The 12,875-nt window shown below is 38.6% G+C and overlaps 1 long non-coding RNA gene across 1 annotated transcript in view; it reads right to left on the bottom strand.

Annotated features, from left to right (window-relative positions):
- Positions 1–12,875, bottom strand: part of LOC138157847 (uncharacterized) — a 107,113-nt gene that overhangs the window by 21,516 nt on the left and 72,722 nt on the right. The window contains exon 3 of the long non-coding RNA XR_011167478.1: positions 9,894–10,111. This is a non-coding gene — a long non-coding RNA (uncharacterized lncRNA). The remainder of the gene's footprint in view (positions 1–9,893; positions 10,112–12,875) is intronic.

The raw sequence follows: 12,875 nt of genomic DNA on the forward strand, positions 1-12,875 counted from the left end.
AGGAAGGAAGGAAGGAAGGAAGGAAGGAAGGAAGGAAGGAAGGAAGGGAGGGAGCAGTATTTCTCAACTGGGCAGTTGGGTTCCCAGTGAGGCGGCTACTACTACTCACAGATTGTTGTTTCTCCTTCATTCTCAAAGAGGACCAATGGTGTCAGGAAGGTAATGTCTTGACTTGCAAGTGAATAGGATTTAAGTGAGGCAGGGATATGAAAGGAGAGAGTGAGTCTGGTAACTGTGCACATCCCTGACTCACTTAAATGCAATTCACTTACAAGTCAAGACATCACCTTCCTGTTGCCATTGGTCTTTTTTTGAGAATGAAGAAGAAACAAGCAAATATTTGTTAATTATCTGTCAGTACACTGTTGCCCCTTTCCATTTCTAACTTCTGTTATAGAGTTAGAGGCACCTCTATGACCACCCCCAACATTGTGGCATCTATTATTTTTTTCATGTAGTGATCACTTCTCTAACACTGACTTTTTTGCTTTTCTTGTGGGGGATGATCATTGACTGAACTAGTGTCTGTTGCCTGAGTCTGAACTTATTTAGTGTCATTCATCATTATGAATCTTGAAAAAAGAAAGTTTTACACACCTTGGCCTAACCTAAGGGTCACGTGGATGATGAGCATAGAATGTTTCTCCTGAGAGAGAGAGAGCAATCATGTACTTGAAGGTGGAACAAGGCACTTCATGATACTTGTTAACTGAAGATATGAATACTAGCTTAACCAGGAAGCAAGAACCCAGGGAAAGAGCATTAGCCTTAGCCAAAGGATGTCTGTTTGAACCCCAGCTCTGCCACTTGCTCTCTGTGTCTTTGAGTGAGCCACTTCGTCCCTCTGAAACTCAGTTTCCTCATCTATGAAATGAGGGGGTTGAGTTAAATTGCCTTGACCATCACTTCCAGCTCCAAACCTATGAACTAAGTCTCCAAACTTAGTAATGATTTGACTGTTAAATCTAATGATCTTTCCTCAATCCTCATCCTCTTGACCTATCTGAAGCCTTTGACACTGTTGATCACACTCTTCTCCTGGATGCCCTCTTCTCTCTAGGTTTTTATGAAAGAGGATCTCATATTCTTCTTTTCCTACCTATCAATTATTTCTCATTCTCTTTTCCTGGATCCCCATCTAGATGATATCCCTAAATATAAATATCCTCCAAGGGTCAGTGCTGGGTCCTCTTCTCTCCATACACTGCCTCTTGATGATCTCATCAAATCCTATGGGTTCACCTAAGGCAGATAGATCATTCAGTGGTAGCACCCTAGACTAGGAGTCAGAAACTGGGTTCAGATACTACCTCAGACATTTAACTAACTGTGCAATCCTCACTAAGTCACTTAATCTCTTGTCCTCAGTTTTCTCATCTGCAAAATGGGGATGATAATAGCACCGTCCTCCCAGAATTGCTGTGAGAATCAAATAAAATCAAATAATATTTGTAAAGTGCTTTGTAAATCTTAAAGTCCTATATAATTGTTAGGAGGAGGGGTAAGTCAGTGATTCTAAGATTTACACCTCTATTGCTAAACTTTCTCCTGAGCTCTAGTCCTATATCAACAAGCCAGAGGCATCCCAAACTTAACACATCCAAAACAGAACTCATGATCTCCTTCCCACCCTAAGTTCTCCCCTATAAGCTTCCCTATCACTGTTGGAGAGTTCCACCATTTCCCCATCACTCAAGTTCACAATATCAGTGTCATCTGTGTCACTCCTTACTCCCACTCATTCCATATATCCAGGTTCTTGTCATGTCCTATCGTAGTTGACAACCAAGAAACAGGACAGAAAAGCCAATTATAATTTGGTAGGAGTGTTTATTAACCAGCTGGTGACTGCCTTCCCAATAGGGAAGACAGCATTGAATCTTCTGGAAGGTATACTTTTATAGAGCTAGGTCTTGCTGATCAACAAAATGTGGTTCCAAGGGGGGTACCATTTCTAGTAAAGTCTTGGGTACCTAACAAAACAGGCTTGTTTCTGGGCTAACAAGAACAGATTTGTACCTGGGGTATGTTTCTAGCAACACAGGCGAAACATTCCCTCACTATTATGGCCTATTAGGTGGTTTCCAGGGACCCTGGTAGGGGTCCCCTTCTAGCAGGTTTAGGGGGCTTTGCTGTATAATTTCTTGTGGGCACTTCAATATCTTTTTTGCCTTCTCACCCCCTCCTATATCTATCCCATTCTCTCCATGTAACTGACACTGTGGTTCATGTCATTAATCATCATGCCTGGAGTATGCAGTAGATTTCTGGATGACCTCCCTGCCTCCAGGCCTTTGCCACTCCAAACTATTCTCTGTTTGGCTGCCAAATTAATTTTGTAAAGTGTGGGTCCAATCATGTCAGCCCCATTCCTTCCTCAATACACACACAAGCACACACACACGCACATGCACATGTGCATGCACACATGTGTGTGCACGCTTAAGTTTGATATGGCTTCTAGGATCAAATGTAAAACAATCTGACATTTAAAGCCCTTCAAATATGGGCTCCTCCTGCCTTTTCAGTCTTCTTACATATGACTCCTCTTCATGCATTCTGTCTGCTCTTCCTCAATCACAACACTCTCCCTCCAGGCCCTTATATTAGATGACCCCATGACTTGCTTTAACTTCTGACTTTCCTAACTTTCATTAAGATGCCTCAAATCTCACCTTCTGTGAGAGGTCTTCCCCTGCCCCACCTTCAGCCTGAGTTTACCTCCCATTTATATTCTATATGATTTTTATGTACTTCATTGTCTTCCTATCATCGCTGACATTAAAAAGTCCTTTGACCGTACCAACCATGTTTTTTTGCTGTTTTTTGTATCCCTGGCACTTTGTACACTGACTGACACATAGTAAGCATCTAATAAATATGTTTTAAGTGACTAATTGGCTGAAACAATTAGAGGAAAATACTAGATGGTATATAATTAAGCACTGACTTTTAAAATTTCAAAGAAAGGATTAGTGAGAGTCTAAGGAGTCAGGAATAGTTTCATGGATGAAACTGGGACTTCATCTGCTCCACAGAGGGGTAGAATTTAGCAGGTGGAGTGAATAGATCAGGGCAGTCAAGAGAGGTCTTGAAATTTTCTTCCTGTTGTTGTTTTTTTTTTAAATTAAGTTTCCCAAAATGGCAAACCTGGAATCCTATATGCAGGCAAGAGGTAGCTGATATGATATTTTGATGGTTTTTCCAGTCTCTTGTCTGTGATTTTACCACATCTATAAGTTCAACTGGTTGTATCTTTTTTGCTGAGAAACACAGAACTCAATATTATTATAGCCTGAATAGCCCTGCTTCTGGAGGGCTGATAAATCCTAATTGCTTTGGCCTTGTCCAGTGCTGAAAAGAAGCACCAATAGCATCTCATGACTGCTTCCTCTTTGATAGAATCCTAATTACTTGGAAGGTAAATGGTTGCTGGCCAATGAGGCAGGTGGGAGTAGTAGGACTTAAAGGCCATTTGGAAATGACTTGGAGATTTGTGCACTTACTATGTACCCTCCTTAAAAGATACTGCTGTTTACATTTCAGCCATCCAGTGCGGAAAGAAATGGGAAAACTACAGAATACATCATGTCTGATTCAGCCAATCTTACACTTTATTTTCTGAGCCCCTTGTTTAACATTCCTACTGGTGAACTATATAAACATCCAGCATAGACCAGCTACTCTTGAAAAAAGGAAACTCACCCAAATATCCCAAGTTCTCTATTTATAAACTTCCTAAATCAATTGTTTTTGTCTGTGATGGGTCTGTGGGGAATCACAGGGATGAGGGCAATAGAAGCATAAAGCTCAGGATAATTCGATTTTTAAGTGTGAACCAGCTGCCACTACTGATTCCTCTCTGGAATTCTAACAAAATGGGGACCATACTATGAAGAAATCCAAGGAGGCCCTATTTAATTCTTAATGGGGAAGGGGCACAATCTGGTTCTTCTTGAGAATAATTTCTAAAGCTTTCTGAAGTCATTAAATTACTTCAATTTTCTAAGCAATGCTTCCCTTCATGCTTCTTATGAACTGACAAGGGCAGATAAAACTCTTCCCATGGATTTGTTCATTTGTTTTATACTATAATGGACTTCTAGGGTGCTCAATAGATTTTTTATAGATGAACATGGTGAGAAAGAGTACTTCCATAGCAGATTCCTGTTTTAAAAGGCTGTGGAGTTTCATTGCTTAAAGTGAATACATTGGGACTCAGGAAACCTCATTCCAGTCTTGCCCTTGTGACTTTAAGGAGGGGCTTATCAGGACTCTTTCCTTTTCTGTCAACCTGTAGTAGCAAGCACCCCAAGCATCCCCAGGGTCGCTGCCAACACAGGTTCTTGGATCTGCTTTGATAAAGGAAAGCAACTCAAAATAGGTTAACAAGCTTACTTTAATCAGTCAAATATGTATCATTTACCTAGTTCAGGGGAAAAAGGTCAGCACCCTGAACCTCAAAGTATACAGCCAGAACCATCAAGACAGAGAGAGAAACAGATCAAGTAGACAGATTTCCAAACTGTCCAACCATACCAAATCAACATCTGGGTTTCAACATCTGGGTTTTTCAAAGCCAAGGGGGGTGTCTCAACAACGGCTTCCCAGAATCCAGATCAAATCACAGAACGCTTCTCAAAGTGAGCCCCCAAAACAAAGCTACACATCAGGGCTTATATAGCCTTCTCCTGGCTTTAGAGAATGTAATAACCTTATTGACTCACTGCCCAATCAAAAAGTATCTACTGAAAAACAAGCTTCCCACCCCAGGTTCCAGGTACACTTTAGCCTAGGGGCAGGGAAGATCTTAAAAATTTACATTTCCATTACACAACCCTAGAGGATAATTGTTTCTTACAACCAGAGATTTGATGAGAATTACCAAAAGATGATCTACTGAACATTGAGTATCACAGAAGAAAGTTGCTAGAGAAATATGAAGTGTTAGAAGCTATTTCAGCTTCCTTTACGAATGTTAGGTATTGCGTAACTTTTACTTACTATGCCAGAGGCTTAATCCAACCAGATTTAGGGGAAAACAGTTTTCCTTAATTAAAAAAAAAATAGACTTGCAAATCTGTCTGCAACATCTCTTTTGCCCTTACATCCACACTCTTCAAGATACTTTAATGGCTTCTCTTTCATTAGAGATAGCAGCCCACCAAACTATCTCATCGTGTGTAATTTTTGTCTATGTTTTTTTGTTTTTCCAACTAACAAATCTTGCACAGAAGATCAACTCAAATTCTTGGAGCCATGCCTTGGTTCTTTTTAATTCTTCAGAATACCAGGGTACTCCAGCGGCTATGTCTTTCTATTCTCACAATATGAATGTCTCACTTTTTTTTCATCATTTTTGCATACCTAAGGAAACATTCCAACTCTTAGAATTCCTACCTTCCTTCAAGACTCAACTGAAATGCTAGATCCTCTGGGAAATTTTTTTCTGATATCCCTTATTATTTGTAATCTTTCCTCAAATTGTGTTGAGTTTACTTACCTTCAAAAATGCTGTATCCCTTCCAAATCCCCAGAATAATATTAACTTCTTAAAAACAAGCAATGTATTTCATTTATATTTATATCTTCAGCACCTAGTATGGTAGCCACTTAACAAACACTTGCTGATCAATCAATAAACATTTGTTAATTCCCTATTATGTTTTAGGCACTGCTCTAAATCCTGGATCAAATATATAATCTAAGAATTCATCTCCCGGGGGGAAGGTAGGTGGTACAGTAAATAGAGCACCAGCCCTGGAGTCAGGAGGACCTGAGTTTAAATCCAGACTCAGAGACTGAGCACTTACTAACCATGTGACCTTGGGCAAGACACAACCCCAATTGCCCAACCTTCCTAATGCCAAAAAAAAAAAAAAAAAGAATGAATCCTCCAAATGCTTCCCCTATAGGTAAAATGTAGGTTGAGTGAGATCTCTTCTGACTGTTGTGGTCATATTTCTTGATATTCTTATGTTTTGTTTATATTTCCCATTGTTGAAGTTTAGACTGAATGTCCTCAGATAAGTTGGGCATTAGGATAATCACCAATTCTTAAGTCATTCCCCAACTGACAAATGGTCAAAGGATATGAACAGGCAAGATTTCAGATAAAGAAATCAAAGTAATCTATAGGCATATAAAAAAGTTCCAAATCACTATTGATAAGAGAAATGCAAATTAAAGCAACTCATAGATACCACCTTATATAGATAAGATTGCCTAATATGACAGAAAAGGAAAATCATAAATGTTTAAGGTGATATTAGAAAACTGAGACATTATTGCACTGTTGGTGGAGCTGTGAACTGATACAGTCATTTTAGAGAGTATTTTGGAACTGTGCATAAAGGGCTAGCAAGCTGTACACACCCTTTGATCCAGCAATACTACTAGTAAGTCTGCATCCCAAAGATATTTTTTAAAAAAGGCAAAAGGACCTATTTGTATGAAAATTCTTATGGAATCACTTTTTTGTGGTGGATAAGAATTGGAAATTGAAAGGATGTTTATCGATAGGTTAATGACTTAACAATCTCTGTCATATAATTGCAATAGTATTCTATTTGTACTATAATAGTATTAATTGTGCTATAAGAAATGATGAGCTGGATGCTTTCAGAAAAACCTGAAAAGACTTACATGAACTGATACAGAGAGAAGTACCAGGAGAATGGCATACACAGTAACAAGTAACAGCAATATTGTATGATGAAGAACTGTGAATGACTTAGCTTTTCTCAGCAATACAATGATCCAAGATAATCCAAAAGGACTCATGATGAAAAATGCTATCAACCTCTGCAGAAGGAATTGATGGCATCTGAATTCTAATCAAAGCATATGATTCCCTCTCTCTTTCTCTCTCCCTCTCCCTTTCTTCCTTCTTTCCTTCCTCTTCTTTCTTTCCTTCCTTCCAGTTCAAGTTTTCTTTCATAAAATGACTAATATAGCAACATGTTTTACATGATTGCACGTAAATTTTAGATTGCATGTAATCCAAAGGAAAGGGAGAGACAGAATTTAGAACTCAAAACAAAAAATGAAAAAAAATATATTTTACATGTAATTAGGGAAATTAAAATATTATTTAAAGACAGCACCAATTCTTGGCTTTATTTTAAAAAGCTGGAAATAGATTTCCACTTAAGATTATTTGCATCCTTCTACTGAAATTTTTATCCTTTACTCTGTGGTGTAATGAGCTATAGCCCAAGAGAAATGGAATTGAAGCAATACATCTTAGACTTGAAAGATTTTGTGTGCTTCCTCTAAAGGGGATGCTCTGAAAATCAGAAAAATGATGTTTCTCAGGTCTCTTCCTCAAATACTTAATTCTGGAACATTATTTGATGGGTCCTTCAATCTAAAACTAAGATAAGCCCCATACTAAAACAAACTCATTACTTTGTGAATGAAAACTTCAGAGAATGAAAGGGCACATTACCACATAAAAAGTTTGGGGAGAACAGCCCAGAAAAGCTGGAGCTAGTTATTTCTGATTATTGGCAGCACATGCAATGCATTCACCTGAGCAGAGCAGGTACATTTTGCTAACTGGCTAAAGGTTAAACAAATTTAAGCTGTCATACTGAGACTAGTTCCCTAAATCAGCTTAATCTCTGTTGCTAATAAAATGAGAACCTGTTTTGCAGCTGTTTCTTTGAGTCATTGGCCAGAGCTTTTACAATTTGGAGCCATTGGTTTATAGGCAAGTGGTTACTGCTGTTGCCCATTTTCATTCACCTCTGATGCCCTATAAAGCCAAAAGAGTCTTTTATCATAATGGCTTTTTTATTTTTTGACATAGGAAGACTTAGCCAGAATCTACAAAAATTATAGGTTATTTTTCACTTTGTATCAAAACACATTTCCCACAGACAGCAATGTTTGCAAATTGATGAATGGCAATATTTTCTTCTTTTGAATTCTCCACATTTCTGTTTGTGTACACATGTATTTCCTATCTTTCCTTTAATGTTGGCATAGAGACTCTTTTAAGCAAAAAAAACTGTCTATCGGACTAATTAGTTGTAAATGCTTATTATTCCTTCAGTTTCTACTTGTCAAATCTTTCATGATATTTCACTTACTATGTTAAAGATATGGAGCCAAAGCATGTCTTAGATGATGAAATTCTAGCTATGACTTGAACGAAGCTGGGGAAACTAGGACTTGGTGCAGGAGTCTGGAGATGGAATGTTTTGTTCAACAATGTTTAGTTCTGCTCCAGGAATGACTTTGAATGGCAAACAGATTGTATATTTAATCCTAGAGGAGATAAAGAGTGACTGGGGCTTATTTAATAGGGAGATGAAATAGTCTCATCTGTACTCCAGGAAGATCACTTTGGCCGCTGAACGGAGAATGGTGCTGAGTGGGGAGAAACTTGCAGCAGGGAAACCATCTAGCAGGTTCTGGCAATAGTTCAGGTGTGCGGTAATGGGAATCTGCATTGGGTTGGTGGTCCTGTGAGAAAGGGACATGTTGGGGAGATGCTCCAAAGATAAAATTGACAATACTTGGCTACAGATTACATATGAAAGATGAGAGAGTGAGAAGCTAAGGATGATACTTAGGTTGTCAATGTGGGTGACAGGCAGAATGGCAGAACTCTCAACGTTAATAGGGAAGTTTGGAAATGGAGAGGGGTGCAATTGATCTTCCCAAGACAGAGGTCTCATTGTACACTCCAGTGGTTCCCTATCACCTTCCAAATCTGATATAAAATCCCACACCTGGTTATTTATTTTATTTTATTTTTAATTTGTGGAATAAAACAAGCATTTGCATAACATAGCAAAATTTTAAAAAATGATTGTACATGAAACTACAAATCTAGTATGTACAACTTTCTATTCCTATCAAATATACAACAAAGTTACTGTGGAAATTTATTTTATTTCTTTTTTTTTCCTTTCATCCCCATCCTGCCCTATAGATGGCTATCATTAGATAGAAACAGATTGTGTGTGTGTGTGTGTGTGTGTGTGTGTGTGTTTGGTGAGTAAAATTATTCTATACATCTATTTATCACTTCTTTCTCTCGATGTAGATAGTGTCTTTCTTCATAAGTTCTTTATAGTTAATTTGGGTATTTATAATACATGAAATGACTTATTCTCTCAAAGTTGTTTTTAAAGTAATATTGCCATTATTGTGTACAATGTTCACCTGGTTCTGTTGATTTCACCCTTCGTTATTTCATTCATTTTTTTTATTTTTGCCTTTTGGAGGCCAATTGGGGTTAAGTAACTTGGCCAAAGTTACATGGCTAGTTTTTGTTTTTGTTTTTGTTTTGGGGGGTGGTGGTGTTAAGTATCTGAGGCCAGAACCAAACTCAGGTCCTGCTGACTCCAGGGCCGGTGCTTTACTCACTATGCCACCTAACCCCCCCTCCGCCCCATTCAATTCTTTCTATGTTTTTCTAAAGTCATTGAGCTCACCATTTCTTATAGCATAATAGTATTCTATTACAATCGCATACCATGACTTGTTCAACCATTCCCTAATTCATGGGAATTGCTTGCGTTTTCCAGTTCTTTGCCACCACAGAGAGCTGTTATAAACCTTTTAGAACATATAGTTTCTTTTCTTTTTCACCTAACCCTCTTTGGGAATACACAAGGAGTGATATTTCTAAGTCAAAGGCAGTTTAATAGTGCTTTGAACATAATTCCAGATTTCTCTCCAAAATAGTTGGATCATTTTATAATTCCACTAACAATGAATTAGTGTCCCAATTTTTCCACATCCCTTCCAATATTTCTTACTTTCCCCTTCTATCATTTTAGCCAATCTGGTAGGTGTAAAATAATATCTCAAGGTTGTTTTAATTTGCATTTCTCTAATCAATAATGATACTTGCTCAAGACGATCTCCTGACTTACCTTATTTCCTTCAGGTCCCAGCCAAAATTCAATAATCTTCAATAAGCTTTTCCCAATCTTTTAGTGCTGGTGCCTTCCCTCTAAAATAATCTGCAGTTGACTCCATCTCTCTCTTGTTGGTACATAGTTTTTGCATGTTGTCATACACATTAGGCTGAGTGCTCCTTGAGAAGTGGGATTGTTCATTTTTTTTTTTGGTTGGTTGGTTTTGTCAAGTCCTGAAATAAATTGAAGTCATAAGAGGGAATAAAGCGACTTTAATTGAGATAACAGGGGAGCAAACCTGCCACACTTGAGGATGTCCCATGAGTGCAGAACACAAAAGATTTTCCAACCAAAATACCAATGAAAATATTCTTATACTTTTAGGAGGGGGAGAAGGAAGTATTATGAGATAGCAAGGTCTGGTTATGAAATGCTAAACACCCTCAGCAATTTGAGCAATGAAAACCCCTTCATTCTGACTGCTTTGTGGTTCATGTAATGAATCCCAATGGAAGAAGTATGGACATCAGGGGCTACTGTCTGCTTCAAGCTGGCTCTATTTACAAGGAAAGGTTCTAGGGTGGGGACTTACGATGTGGCTCAGCTCAATCTAATCTGAAGGTAGGAATGCAAGGACATTACTGGAATTCTGACATTATTAGAATGATCAAAACATAGTGGCAGTCAATATTACATTTGATTTGAATGACTTTCTGATAGTTTGTTTCATTTATGTTTCTTTTCACCCCCAGAGGTGAACACTCTCTGGCATATAGTATACTCTCAATAAATGCTCCTTGACTTGACTAATTTAAACTGCAATTTCTTCATCCATAAAATAGGGATAATAAGAACGCTCACCTCATTGAGTTGATAGAGGATCAAATGAGATAATATATGTAAAGAACTGTGTGAACATTAACTACATTATAACATATGCAATATGTATGTAATACATGCATATATACACACATACATATAAGAATACAAATGCACACACATACACATGCAAATGTTTCCTCCCATTGGAATGGATGGATGGGAACGATGTGTTCCATGCAGGTAACTGAAGGAGGGGCGATGGAGTACTTAGAGCTTGCTCAGACATCGAAAACACTGAGGTCATGCAATTCATGTCAGGGCCATCACCAGTCATCTTGACTTTTGTCTTGCTATTGGACTTCCTTGACTCTGGAAGATAGAGTGAGGCTGCCTCACTTATGTCCAGTTCATGCAAAGATTAAGACATCACTCATGATGTCATTGGTCTTCAGAAATGGAGTATGATCAACAACACAAATGTTAGTAATTTCTATAATTATTATGATTATTATGTAACTGCCTTTTCATTTCAAATTGATGCCTGGTATTCACAATGTGTGATAACTCCTTATGCAGATTAGGAAAGAAGAGGTCCTCTGAACATAGTTCTTTTTCTATTGCTCCTAAATTCATCTTCTAACATGACAATACACAGTGCTTCCCTTTCTTCTCCATTCCATCTTCCATCCAGCTATTAAATTGATATTCCAAAATCATGGATCTAACCATCTCAATCCCCTATTCAAAATGCTTCAGTGCACCTACCACCCCAAGGATACAATACAAACTCTTTGTTTTAGCCTGAATATTTAACCTTTAGCAATTGACCTTCAGCATAATTACCCAGGATCATCACTACCCTTCATGAGGTCTTTGGTTTTTCCAAGCCGACTTTGTTGCTCAGCCTCTCACATAAAACCTCATCTTCCAAGGTCAAGCTTTTGCACAGACTAGGCTAGAAATGATCTTGTTCTTCATCTCTGCCTCTTAGGATCCCCAACTGCTCTCAAGACTTAAGTCCCAGCTCCCAACTCCCCCAAGATCTTGTTGCAATCCTCACCAAAATTGGGGGGTATTTGTTGTATATGTTCTGTATCTACTTATTGGTGGATATACTATTTGCCTCCAGTAGAATGGGAGCTCTCTGGTGCAGAAATTATTTCATTTTTTCTTTTTTTTTTGTATCCCTAGCATCTGGTACAGTGCCTAGAACATAATAACATCTATTAAATGCATATTAAATTTAACTGGATTAATTATGTAAACTTGGAGAAGTCACTTAACTTTTTTGCACTCAGTTTCTCCAACTTTAAAAAAGAAAGACTATGATCTACACAGTTTCTTCCATTAGACAAGGAGCTGACTGTAAATGCAGTGGTTATTGCAGGTCTAGCTTCCACTCTGCCCCACTCTGCTGTTCAATTGCTCATCCACTCACAGTTTCTTCACTCACAACATGGCAGAGTAAATGATTCTAAAGTGCCCCCACAGAGGCCAAATCAGAACTCCCCCCCCCCCAATTCTGAGAAAGGGAATTTGCCCGAGAATCCTCTCTGGGGATTTCCTCGCACCTATTGAGCTACAGCTACAGCCACATTTTTTTCTCTCCTCCAAGAAAAAAAAGGTTGAATTTGTTTCTGGGATAATAGAGCTAATATTGTAAGCACCATCAATAATGGAAGCATGTCTTTGCAAAGTTCCGTGAGTGGGAAATGTTCTAGGGAAAGCGACAAGTTCCAGCTGATGCCCTATGGAGACATTCCATTTTTCACTAGATTAAACTGCTCATATAGCTGTGTTCTTTATAGCTCCATTTCTCTAAGCACCAAGGAATGATTGTGCCTCTTCCCACCCACCCCCAGCCCCAGCCCCACCCTCTGTCTCTTTTTTCCACTCCATTGTGCTTTGACGTAGAGAGAGGAAGGAAGGAAGGAAGGAAGGAAGGAAGGAAGGGAGGAAGGAAGGAAGGAAGGAAGGAAGGAAAAAGAAGGGAAGGGAAGGAAGGAAGGAAGAAAGGAAAAAGAAGGGAAGGGAAGGAAGGAAGGAAAAAAGAAGGGAAGGAAGGAATGAAAGAAGGAAGGAAGAAGGGAGAGAGGGAGGGAGGAAGGAAGGAAGGAAGGAAGGAAGCAAGGAAGGAAGGAAGGAAAAAGAAGGGAAGGGAAGGAAGAAAGGAAA

This window comes from Petaurus breviceps, unplaced genomic scaffold, assembly GCF_028583685.1.
Source record: "Petaurus breviceps papuanus isolate PSGF00001 unplaced genomic scaffold, PetGlider_PUasm1.0 173, whole genome shotgun sequence".
Classification (NCBI taxonomy): domain Eukaryota; kingdom Metazoa; phylum Chordata; class Mammalia; order Diprotodontia; family Petauridae; genus Petaurus; species Petaurus breviceps.